The sequence below is a fragment of the Leptonychotes weddellii genome, chromosome 11 (assembly GCF_054177405.1).
Source record: "Leptonychotes weddellii isolate Sample4059 chromosome 11, ASM5417740v2, whole genome shotgun sequence".
Classification (NCBI taxonomy): domain Eukaryota; kingdom Metazoa; phylum Chordata; class Mammalia; order Carnivora; family Phocidae; genus Leptonychotes; species Leptonychotes weddellii.
Window position 1 is genome coordinate 78,585,731 of NC_138379.1, and position 12,365 is coordinate 78,598,095.

The 12,365-nt window shown below is 42.5% G+C and overlaps 1 long non-coding RNA gene across 1 annotated transcript; it reads right to left on the reverse strand.

The window, feature by feature from the left end:
• Positions 1-4,639: 4,639 nt before the first annotated feature.
• Positions 4,640-12,307, reverse strand: LOC145716295 (uncharacterized). The gene is made up of 3 exons (XR_014138877.1): positions 12,177-12,307; positions 10,514-10,623; positions 4,640-9,241 (listed from the first exon to the last, which is right to left on the reverse strand). It is a non-coding gene; the product is annotated as an uncharacterized LOC145716295 (long non-coding RNA).
• Between the last annotated feature and the right edge of the window lie 58 nt (positions 12,308-12,365).

A 12,365-nucleotide genomic window follows, 5' to 3' on the forward strand; every position in this document is an offset into this window, starting at 1 on the left:
GGTTTGCACGGTTCTTCCTACCCCCTCACCGCCCCCACTCCAGCCTGCGGTCCTGAAGGGGTTCAGCAGAGGAAGGCAGCTGTTGTGGCTGCTTGTCACATGGAAGGAAAAGATGAAGTTGGAGTGCGGTGGTCAGGGAGTGACCTTCTACCTGTTTTCTAGTGGAAGGGTGACCACCTTGTACGTGGGAGGCCTCGCCACTGACAGCCGGTTGTCATTTTGATCTTCACTGAATGAATCGTCCTCCTATGTTCCAGTACTAATTGGAAGTAACATTTCATGGAGTGGTGGTGTAGGGACAGATTTTAGAGAAATAAACAAATATCCTCTCTCTCCCACCATCACCTTGGGGAAAAAGAAAAACTGAAAAAGACATTTATTAAGTAGGGTGAAAGTTGGACTGTTTTAAGGGTCAGAAAAGATGGGATTTCCCCATGTGTAGAAGCCACTGGGGTTTTTACTGCAATTACAAGAGGGGCCTAAACTTTCTTCTTGACATTTCTTGGCTGGTGTGCAGAATCTGTGGCCTTTCCCAAGGCCAGGGCAAGAAGGGCTGCATTTCACAGCAGATGCCTTGGGTGGCTAGTCCGTAGCTGGTGCTGGGAGTCTTTGAGCTCTGTTGTAGACACACAGCAGGGCTGCGGGGTTTCTAAACTAGAGCAGTAGCCGTCGTAGTTATTGAGAAAAGGTTTTTTAGCAGCAGTGAAGCCTAGTGGGATGAGTATAAGGTGGGGGGTAGGAGGCAGACCGACCTGGACTTGTCACCTGGGCCCTGTCACTAGTGACCTTGTAGCCCTCAATAATACCCTCGCCTCTTGGTGTCAGTTTCCCCATCTGTAAAATGGGGAGACTAATTACAGCATGGGAGGTATGACTGGGAGGTATGAATTAAACCTGGTATCCCAAGTGCCCGGCACGGTGGCACTTAGAAGATCCTCCATCAGTCTGAAGACCGCAGGTGGCTGGGGCTCTATCTCATGCCCCCAGGAACCACGGTAGGTTAGATGTGCCTGCAAAAGGAGAAAGTCCACTCAGCTTTTATTCTAAAGACTTCTGCCTAGAATCGAATCAAATAGATCATGCTGAACAAAGAACCCAAGTAGGAGTTGATGACGGTGGTTTGGGGGAAATGTCCCCCAGACAGGCAGGTGCCAGCTTCAGGTCCCAGCTCACACATCTCTCCCAGGACAAATGACTTCCCAAGGGGTCTTCATGTGCAAATGAGGGGATTAAATGAGACCAGTGGTTTCCAAACTGCATTCTGAAGAAACCAAGTATCCCCCCAGGTGCCTCAGGGTTGGGCAATATTTGCCTTAAGATTTCTTTACAAAAATATCTTAAACGATTAGTCCAGGCTTTGGCGCCAGGCCAACACGGCTCAAATCTCCGCCCTAGCATGTACTTGCCATGTGACTTTGGGCGGGTTACTGGATCTTTGTAAGGCTCTGCTTCCTCTTCTGTAAACTTGGAATAATAAGAGTATCTACTGAATAGGGTTGTCAAGAAAATAGAGAAGTTTACACCTGTTAAGTACTTAGAGTCTGATACACATCAGCACTCAACGGATGTTGGCTATCACTTTGCCAGCCTCTGAACCCACCAATCTATTAATTTTTATGCCAGGTAAACTAGTGTCTGTGCTGGATTCTTTGGGCTTCGAATAAAATACAAATGCTTCACCATGGTCTACAACAGAGGCTGGTGAACTTTTTCTATCGAGCACCAAGTAGTAAATATTTTAGGCTTTGTGGGCCATACACCGCCCACTGCTAGCCTCTGCCCTTGTAGGCTGGAAGCAGCCTTGCACAATATGTAAGTGAATGAGCATGGCTGTGTACCAATAAAACTTTATTGATAGGCCCTGGAATTTGGATTTTACATAATTACCATGTGCCGTGAAATAGTGTTCCTCTTTTGGTGTTCTTTAACCATTTGAAATTGTAAACACATTCTTAGCTTGTGGGCCATTTAAACACAGGCTGTGGGCCAGATTCTGCTTCTAGGCTGGTATTTCACGAAGCCATGGGGTACAGGGACCCATGTCTAGGTCCACCTACCTCTCCAACCTTGTTTCTCCCCACTTTCCGCCGTGCTTACTAAGCTTTAGCTCCCTGACCCCTGGTGTTCTAACCCAGCGAACTCCTTATCACTGGGGGACATCTGCATTCCTTGTCTTCCTGAAACCTCATTTAGCTCTGCACCATGCCCAGCTTCTGTTCAGCCTTGGCTGGTGGCTTCCTTGTCAGCTGCTCAGGGACACTGCACACGACCTTGTGTAAAGTACGCCCTGCCCCACATCCCTCCCAGAGTTACGATTGGATAACCCAGTTTTCTTCCTAGACAACATTGATCAACCTCTGTAATTATCTTGTTTATGTATTCAGTGTCTCTCTCTTTCTTCTCCATAAGGGGGTGGCGGGGGGGACCTTGCTTTAATTACCACTGCAGCACCAGCTTGCCAGCCTGCCAGGAACATCGTGTTCAGTCAGTATTGTAGAATGATGAATGAATCCACGCCCTCCGTGTCTTTGTTTCTTTCTTTTTTTTTTTTTTAAAGATTTTATTTATTTTTTAGAGAGCAAGCAAGCGAGAAACAGCATGAGAGGGGAGAGGGTCAGAGGGAGAAGCAGGCTCCCCGCTGAGCCAGGAGCCCGATGTGGGATTCGATCCCGGGACTCCAGGATCATGACCTGAGCCGAAGGCAGACGCTTAACCATCTGAGCCACCCAGGTGCCCTGTCTTTGTTTCTTTCATACAGCAAGTTCACAACACCTGCTCTCCTTGCCTGGTAAAATTATGAGAATCAAACGAAAATGTGCTTTTAAGAGGAAGGTGGTAAATCATTAAGGCAGCTTCTTAGGCAAACCCCAGAATTCAACCAACACATTCTCTTATTGCAGAAGATAACTTCTGGGGATAGTAGTAAAGTAATACCAGTATGAACGAGGCTACTTTGTTCCTTGTCCCTGATATTTTCCATAGATAAGAAAATGGCTACGTGTGATTTTCCTTTGGCCTTAGCAAAAGCAATTGTTTATTTACTAGCAGATAGTATCTTACTAGCATGTCCTATTAGGCATTTTATTTTTTTAAGAGAGGGAATGAGAGAGAGTGGGGGGGGGGGCGTGGTACGCAGAGAGAGGGAGAAAAAGAAAATCTTTTTTTAAAAGATTTTATTTATTCACTTTAGAGACAGAGTGCTCACAAGTAGGGGGAGGCACAGAGGGCGAGGGACAAGGAGACTCCCATGCTGAGCACAGAGCCTGACACTGGACTCGATCCCAGGACCCTGAGATCATGACCTGAACCGAAACCAAGAGTCAGACGTTTAACCAACTGAGCCAACCAGGTGCCCCCAGTAGGCATTTTATAGTCATTATCCCATATCCTACAACCATGCTGTAAAAATTCATGTGCCCATTTTACGGGTGAAAACAATTTAAGGGATCTAGTAAGCAGCTAAGCCAGGATAAGAACCCAGCTCTGTCCGACGCCAGAATTAGAGCTGCTTCCCTGGTACAGCATGAGGTTCTTCTCCAGTGATAACGCAGACCTTCTGGATTGCCCCACCAACACAGTGGCACCCAGTAGCTATCTAAACCTGCAGCTTTTCATGGTCAGGAGCAAGTCATCTGGGTTTTATGTATTTATTTCTGGCAAAATGAAGTATTCTGTTTCTTCAGAAGGAAGACTGTTTTTTGGTCCTCAACTTATTAAAAAAAAAAAAAAGACATTTTGCTGATTTCAGCTTAAACAAATCCAAAGCATGTGGATTCATTTTCTCTGGATGTGCAGGCAGCTTTTACATACATCACAAGTGGGCAAAATGAGTTTGGGAATCTGTCAAGCAGAGAACAACCGAGAGAACCAGCCACAAGGCTAAACGTAGCTTGGTCTTTTGTCAGATGTGAGCATTAGCTGTTATGTTTCCTCTGGCTCATGGCTGGCTCTGTCAATGAAAACCTGCATTTGCGTCCTGAGTATAAATTTGCATACATGGCTTATTCTAACTTCTATTAGTTTAACATATCCTTACTTCAAAAATGGGGTTGGGGTGTCTGTGTGGCTCAGTGGGTTGAGCCTCTGACTCTTGATTTCAGCTCAGGTCATGATCTTAGGGTTGTGAGATCGAGCCCTGTGTCGGGCTCTGCAGTCAGCAGAGAGTCTGCTTGAGTCTCTCCCTGTGCCCCTCCTCCTGTCCTGCTCACTCACTCTCTCAAAAAAAGGTGGGGGGCGGACTATTATGGCTTTTGGTAGTGTGGAACCTAGCTTGTGCTGGATTTCCCCTCTCTCTTACCCAAATTCTTAATCTATGGATGGCCCCTGGTGCACCTACCTCCTCAAGGTGAGCACAGTTGAGGGATGAAGGCTCGCACATGGGCAATGAGAGCATTTTGGAGCATGTTTTCTCACTCCTGGGCGAGTGTCACCTCTCCAACCTGGTTGACTCAGAGAGAAGCCTCCCCAGAGGGGACCAGAGACCCACAATGCTGCCGGAGCATCCTTCCATTTCCGTCAGCAGCAAACACCCCTCTGGCTCTCTGAGCTTCAAAGAATCGCACTCCTAATGGACATTTATGAAATAATAATGACCACAGTAACATCTAAAAACATGACAGGAATAGAGACCACTCAGAACTTAACATGAGATTGCTCTGGACCGACTGAGGACACAGTTTCTCTTTATTAAATCGTCTGTGAACCACTTAAACGGAGATGCTCATGGAATGGAATGATCTAATTACAACAGTGTGGGAGCTGCATCCAGAGGAAGAGCACACAGCCAGGAAAGAGCAGATAACACAGGTAGTTTACAAAGGATCTGGTAATACAGTTCCGTGTGGTTTTCCTTCTTATAATGACATACCTTTTTCTTCAAATAAATACACCTGAATCACATAGAATAATAATAAAAAAGATACAATAGCCTTATAAGTGAAAAGGAAACCGATATACCTCTAAAGACATCAGGTTGAGAATGGTCAATGCATAACCAAAATGCCTCAGGATGGCGTTCCCATCAGAGAACCAGCACACGTTTCCCGTTATACATATGTACCCTGTACAGAGTCCAAGAATAGTTAAACAGCTGCAAAATCCTGATTTTTGTGTGGGCAATGGCAGCTAAGTGGTACTGTGTAAGACATTTGTAAGAGCTGATTGTGTATTAAGTTTGACGACTCCTCAGTATAATTTTAAACTTACATACGCCGAACATAATATTATACGTATTTAAAGATCAAGTTATTTCCTCTGTCTTTAGCGGCATTTTTTTTCCTTCCCTCGAATTTTCATTATAGCTAGTTACTTTCCTAGGAAAAATTCATTATGTTGAAGTGTTAAAGAGAAGCAAATCCAATTTGAATCCTATGTTTAAACATGAAAAGCATCTGCCATCACTGAACAAAATATCCCCCCATCACCTTTGTAAAGTGACTATTAACCTAAGTAGATGTTAAAATGCTCTTTTCCCTACCCTCCAAGGCCAGTCTCGTCCCCCCTGCAAGGCAGCCCGACTAGACTCGTGCCTCTTAGTTCTCATATATGTGCAGGACTACAATTTAAATGCAAATAACCCCATGCCTCATTATCTGAGTTCATGCAGACAGTATAGTTGTGACTCTGCCTGTGAAAATTAAGGGAGGTTCATCTGTATTCGAACACACGCATTACTCAGAGTAGATTCAAAAGAGCAATTCATCACTGCTTTCAAATTAAACACTGGAGTTGCAGAGTGCCTAGGTTACGGAGGAATGCCTCCCTTTTTGCTACAGAGGGACACTTTTCTACAATGAGATAGGAACTTCTCTTACTGCAGCTCTTCAGTTAGTTCCCAGTGACACTAGGTAATGGAAATAGAAGACTTCCTTTAATATGAACACAGCTAGTTGAGTGGAAAAGATACATTTATGGTAATGCTAAGTGCAGTTGGAGGACAATGTATATGCATCCAAATACCACTGACAGGAAAATGACCACGTCAGCCTAAAATGCAAGAAAATTATCCACAATGATTAACCAAACTGAGATCACTCCAGGAGATATTATTATTTTTTTTAAATTTTTTATTTTCTGCAAAATCATCTTTTAAATATAAGGTTATTTTAAAATAATTCTTTGGTTAAAGTATAATTCAAATAAAAGGTAGAAACTCCTCCAAGCCATTCACTAAAGGGTGAAAAATACCCCCCTCTTTCAGCCATCAGATGGCCATTTAATCAGCCATTCAGATTCTATGAATCTAAATGTAATGGAAAACACTGTATTCTAACTCCACACTGGGGCAAAGCAATAAGCTCCTAGCTACCGATGCAGTGATGGAGAAGAGAGCCTGGGAAAGTGAGACCCCCAGCTTGTGCATTAAAATGTGCCAATTATTCCAGTCCACAAGGAATAGATGTGGCATGTTAAAATCACCGAAACCAAAGTCCTACCTATGAATAATACTGGGGCATTAGCGGATTGATGTGGCCCACTTGTACCAGCAGCAAACTGTTTCAGAGTTTCAATCCCAGACCAAATCCTTTAGTTAATTTCATCTCCGGTTCAGACAACTTTTTACATTAAAAAAAAAAAAATTTCCCTCTGCAAGAAACATTTGGTTCTTCTTATCTTGATGTCCGTCCTTCCTTCCTTCCTTCCTGCCCGCTCTTCCCTGCCCCCAACATTTGTTCTTAATAAGCATCAGCCTCAGACCAAAAAGGAACCAAGCTGAGGTTCAGGTTGTGATGTCAACCTAGAATTTTTGGATGAAAACAAAATCATGTAATACACGTGCATTCCTTTTATTACACAGAGATTCAACACGATTTTCAAAGAATTTCTCCGTTGGAGTCTTAGTTTTTTAAATAAGAATAAGTGAAAAGAGAATTTAATGTGAATTCAGGTCATTCAGGCCACTTTGATAAACAATCTGGATAATGAAAGCAGAGGAATAAACTCCTTAATTCAGGGTTTTTCACCTAAATTATTCAGGAAATGATTTCAGATCTCTGCCTCCTGCTCACACAGATGACAGCCTAAGGCTCTGTCCATATTTGCTAAGGACAATGGATTGTTGCCCAGCTAAACTGGCCTCTCGGTCATCATAGGACCAAGATAGCTGAGAGGGAGGGAGAGGATAACCTATCCTGAACTCTGTTCTGTTCAGGTACAGACACCGCCCAGAACACACTGCTGTAGTTTTCAAGGAAGTCAGATGTAAGGTGTTCACGCATTATTCCGAACATTGGAAGCCCATGAAAATTTGTGGAGAATCTAATAAACATTACAGATCTGATTAAACAGTAGATTCATTTCATTACAGATAGAAGAACGAACAGCAGTGACATTGCATCAGCAGTAATGTGATTTTTCTCTTAGACTCTTTTAATGGGAATATTTCCCCCATTTTTAAGGTTAAAACATTTCTATTACTCAGTGGTATCAGCACGGAGTGTTTTTATACCCAGCAGCTGGATCAATGTTTGTGCGATGCTAGAAGAAATCAAGTTCGTTTCTTAAGATCTAAAATTCATGACACATCTAAGTGGCCTAAAAAAGCCCCCCAACTGTAATCCTCCTGCTGATTAGTATACATAGCCAGCATCCTTTCACTTCCTCTTCTTTTTAGGAATCCTCAAATTCCAGTTTCAAATAGGAGCATAGATCTATCTATTTTGATATACTGGGTTTTATATGTATTATTCAGTGCTGCAACATATATTGATTTGTTTTACACTGTTTCTTTACATGTCTGGGATCTCAGTTGCACACATAGTCTACATAGTGAACTACACCGCGCCAGACCATTGTCTGCTGCCGACAGTCAGCTAGTCACAAAATTAAATACGCGTCGATAACTGATGTTTAGTTTGATTGTCATTTATTTTTCTTTTAAATAAACTCCCTCTGAATTCAGGAAGCAGGTGTGATGAGAAACCACAGGACGTGGCTCTCCCATCTTTTCTTAAGTAGCCCTACCTACATATTTTAAGTTATAGAAAAACAAATAAAAAAAATGACAGCACAAACAGCAATCGTGACTGTCATCCTTTAAATTAGTTCCCTGACTTCTTTATACATCCCTGGTATAATTGATGCATTGGTGGATGATCTGCCATGAGTGACAGGTACTGTAAGTGTACAATGACCTGACCCTTGGTATGGTTTGTAAAGACATCCATATTGCACAGGAATGAGCTTCTTGTGGACTCAAATAATGGATTGAACACACATGCCTTCAAATTGTCAACATCCTTAACCAGTTACCACAGTCTAGACTCTAGGGGCAAAGACAAGCAAATCATGGTGATTTGGAAGTGCTGTAACACGGATAATTCCAGGTCACTTTATATTTTGCAAATTCTTTGCTTCCCACAATTGAATACCTTTTTCTCCCTCCTGAGTATCTAAAAGTGCTTGCTCTCCCCATTGCACAGACAGAAGTGAGGGGGAGGGGCCGTAGCAGAAAGCTGTAGCGAGCTGTTCTAGAGAAAATGTGGCGGTAGGTACCAGGGTAGATGGGGTCAAGCGGGTGTCTTGAGCCAGCAGCACGGGGGTGTGGGTCATATTGAGGGTAGAATCTGATGTGTAATAAGAACAACTCTCTGCAGGGGCACGTTTTCTAATGACCTTAAAAGAATTCCTCAGCTTGGCTTTGCCTAACTGGAACATGGGAGTTAAAAAGAAAATCCCATCCCCAAACTGGCAGCTCGGTGTGTCTCTCCAGCTGGATTCTGGACATACTCCCTCCCCTTGCACTCCTCCTCAGAGCAGGCTGACCGCTCCCTTTAGGAGCATTCTGACTCCTTAGCCGTGTACAGAAGGAAGGAAGAACACATCCTCTGCTGTAGCAGGTGCCTTGATTTAGGAAGACAATTCTCGAAAGCCTTATTAGCTAGGTAAGCATCCAGAGAGAATGAATTTTATCCCGGAATCAAGTCTTTTTCTCATTCCCACAGTCTCGTCATCAGAGCTTTCAAGCATGAAAGGAAATCTGCTAAATTGTTCTGAGCTGTCCGCTTAGAAGGTGGTGCGGACTTTGCCACTGTTTCTAAACACACAGAAAGACACTTCTCCCAAAGGCTTTCTAGAGCCTTTTTTTCTTGTTCAGTGGTATGGTTTATTCTTGTAGCAAGGTCTCTCTCCAGTTGAAGCCCCCAGTTGGTCCATGGGTGAGAGGAAGGATAGGTGGGTCTGTCAGCTGCCATATTCCAGTTTCTCCTAGTTCTTCACAGGAACAAAACCCCAAGTATGGAATCTGAAGTCAGAGTAGTAAAGGAAGGGGAAATAGAAAACAGAGGTTTAATGCTTTTGCTTTGACCTACACATAAAGATCTTCAGGTGGCCCTTGGGAATCAGGAATAGTCACAGGAATTGATAGGGGCTTTGTAGACCCTGCATCTCTTCCAAAAATCAATAAAGAAAAATGAAATGGATAAAAGTGACAAACTAGAGGGAAGGGTATTTACATTGCAAGGGGATTCATCAGAAAGATTCATTAAATGGTGAGCTCCCCTGGTGTAATTAAGTAATTGTTTCTAGACTGCTGCGTAATAGTGTGGGAGGAAAGAGGACAATCACACAGAAAGCTAAGGTGCTCAGAGTTAATTCCTAATTGTGAATCAAGCTAAAATTGCAGCTCAGACATTTCAGAAATTATATTTGGACCATGACAGAGATTATGCTATTTTTAAAAATATTTCACCCAGTTTTGTCTTATTTTTTTTTCCTTCTTGACATGGGTATCTGTAATATTCAAAGCTGAAGCTGTACCCTTCCTAATGTCAGGAGCCATGGCATCTCATCTCTAAACGTATTTTTGTGCATGGGCCCATAGCTGCAGTTATAAACAAGACAAAAATCTCTGCCCTCAAGCAGCTTACAGAGTAATGGGTAGACACAGATGCATAAGTAAACTTAAAAAAATAAAAGAGAAAAGCACTGCAATTGAGTTTGAATCAGGTTCTCTGGGGGCAGATACAGGAAGCATGTAAGTCAGCCTGGAGGGAAGTGTGTGGGAGGGCAGCTGATGGGAAAGCCTCTTTCACGGGCATGAGAAGGAAGAATCCAGATGTGTGGGTCATTCTCATGGGTTTTGTCTCATGGCCTTGTTCCTGGTTTGCCTTGCAGCCCGATCGTCTTAAATCACTGCTTCCTTTGGCCTACCACCCAGGCCCTCTCTTCTAGCTGAGCTGTCAGATGCTCTGTTTGGGTCCACTCACCCCTCTTCATCCAATCCATGGCCCCTCAGGGAAATCCAGACAATTTGCTTAGACTTCTTAGCTACTTCCTAAATTTGCGCTCTCAGAAGCTAAAACTCGCTCAAACGCATCTTTTGTCTCTTACACAAGGCCTAATAAAGCACCTTACACAGAGCACCGCTCAGTACATCTTGGTTGAGTTAATCAATACATGCATCTTTCCAGCTCACAGGGAACACAGGCTTCAAACACCTTAGCCATCAGCCAGTCAGGGAACTGTTGTAAAACTGTTTGGCACCACAGGCCTCTGAGATATAGGTATGAATTACCTTTCGGACCATTTGTACAAAGTCCTTGGAGTTCTGAGGGGACAGACCCTGAAGTTGGCAAGTACACGCTTCCAGGGAAGATGCATGAGCCACAATCAGGATGTTATTTCCTGAGGGAAGAAAAGCAAGGACTGGGAAGACCATTTCTTTTCTTTCTTTCTTTCTTTCTTTCTTTTTTAAGATTTATTTATTTATTTCAGAGAGAGAGAGAGAGAGAGTGGAGAGGGGCAGAGGGAGAGAGTCTTCAGATTCCCCACTGAGTGTGGAGCCCAACGTGGGACTCTTAACAGACTGAGCCACCCAGGCACCCCTGGGAAGACCATTTCTATAAAGACCTATATAAACTTTGTAAATACTGGAGGTCAAATGTTCCAGGGAGGGACAGACATTCTCAAGAATGAGACAATTTGGCCAAACAATATTTTGAAATGCTTTGTATTGTTAAGGCAGCCTAATATCATTAAAAAAACCCTTTTAATCTTAAAATAATTATAGATGCATAGGAGGTTATAATTATATATATAATATGTAAATATATACAATGTGTAAAATTATATATCATATATGTATGACATATTGTGTAATACGTATATACACAAACATATAGATACACATTGTGTGTGTATATAGTTTAGCAGATAGTATATATACACATATGCACACCAGGGACGTCCCACATACCAGGCATCCAGCCTCCTCCAGTGGGAATATCTTGCCTAGCTATGGTACCCTAGCAAAATCAGGAAATGGGTGCTGGTGTAATCAACAGTTTACTTAGATTCCACCAGGTTTCTCTATCACCTGTGTGACTCTTTGTAAACACCACAATCAAGACACAAAACTATTCTATGTCTACAGCGCTCTCTGCTACTTCTTCTAATATAGTTTTCAATGTTGCCACTGTAGAACTGGGAGCACTTGATACTTTTTGGTTGATAGCCTATGCTGATGAGTATCTTTACAGTGGGGAGCACAGGAGTAGTAAATGAAATGAGTGGTTTCTCAATGTTAACTGAGAGGTGGCAATGAACTACAATACTGCTGACCAGGGCTCTCCACTGTTAACGTTTGGGTGTGTATAATTCTAGTTTTTGCTTTATGAAGATAACTTAAGCAGTAGAAATGTGCATATACTTTTGTAATCCCTTTTTTCTCTAAAAATTGATAGTGAATAGTCTTATGTTTCATTAAATATTTGAGTTCAGTGTTTATCAAATTGAGTAACAGACTTGAGTCTTCCAGAACACTGCTCTTGGTTAATGGTAGCAGTGACAGTGGGTTGGTGAAGGTGTGCTTTGTGTGGGTGTCCTCGCTCCTGGATCAAATCAGAGGCAAAAATAGTGTTATGCTAAAAAACTTCTGGAAATTGTAACAGGGAACTTCCTTCACAGAGTGCAAGATAAATAGCTGTTATGTAGAATTCTAAATGATTTCATGTAGTAACTAAGTCTGGATTATATCCCCATGGCATATCTACCGTTTTAGGTACTCGAGAGAATATTACAAACTTAACACGAAAGTATCTACAAGAAAGTTGGGAATTACTTCTCTCTCTTACTAAGCAAGTCTGCTAAAGCAAGTTGAAACATCTTGAACAGCTTATAGACCATGATGGAGGAATGACCACATATTTAAATATAGAGTCCAAAATGATATCACCTACCTTTACCTTTACACTCACTTATTATTTCTTTTGTCACTTGGAAACTTCTACTAATGTAAGTGTCATAGGATTCTGAAACCACTAATTTGCTGACTGGAATGTGAGGTCTGTAAGAGAAAAGATGAACAAAGGCAATGAAAACATTTTGATCCCAAGACAAAGCAATAGATAGGATTCTTTTTTTTTTTT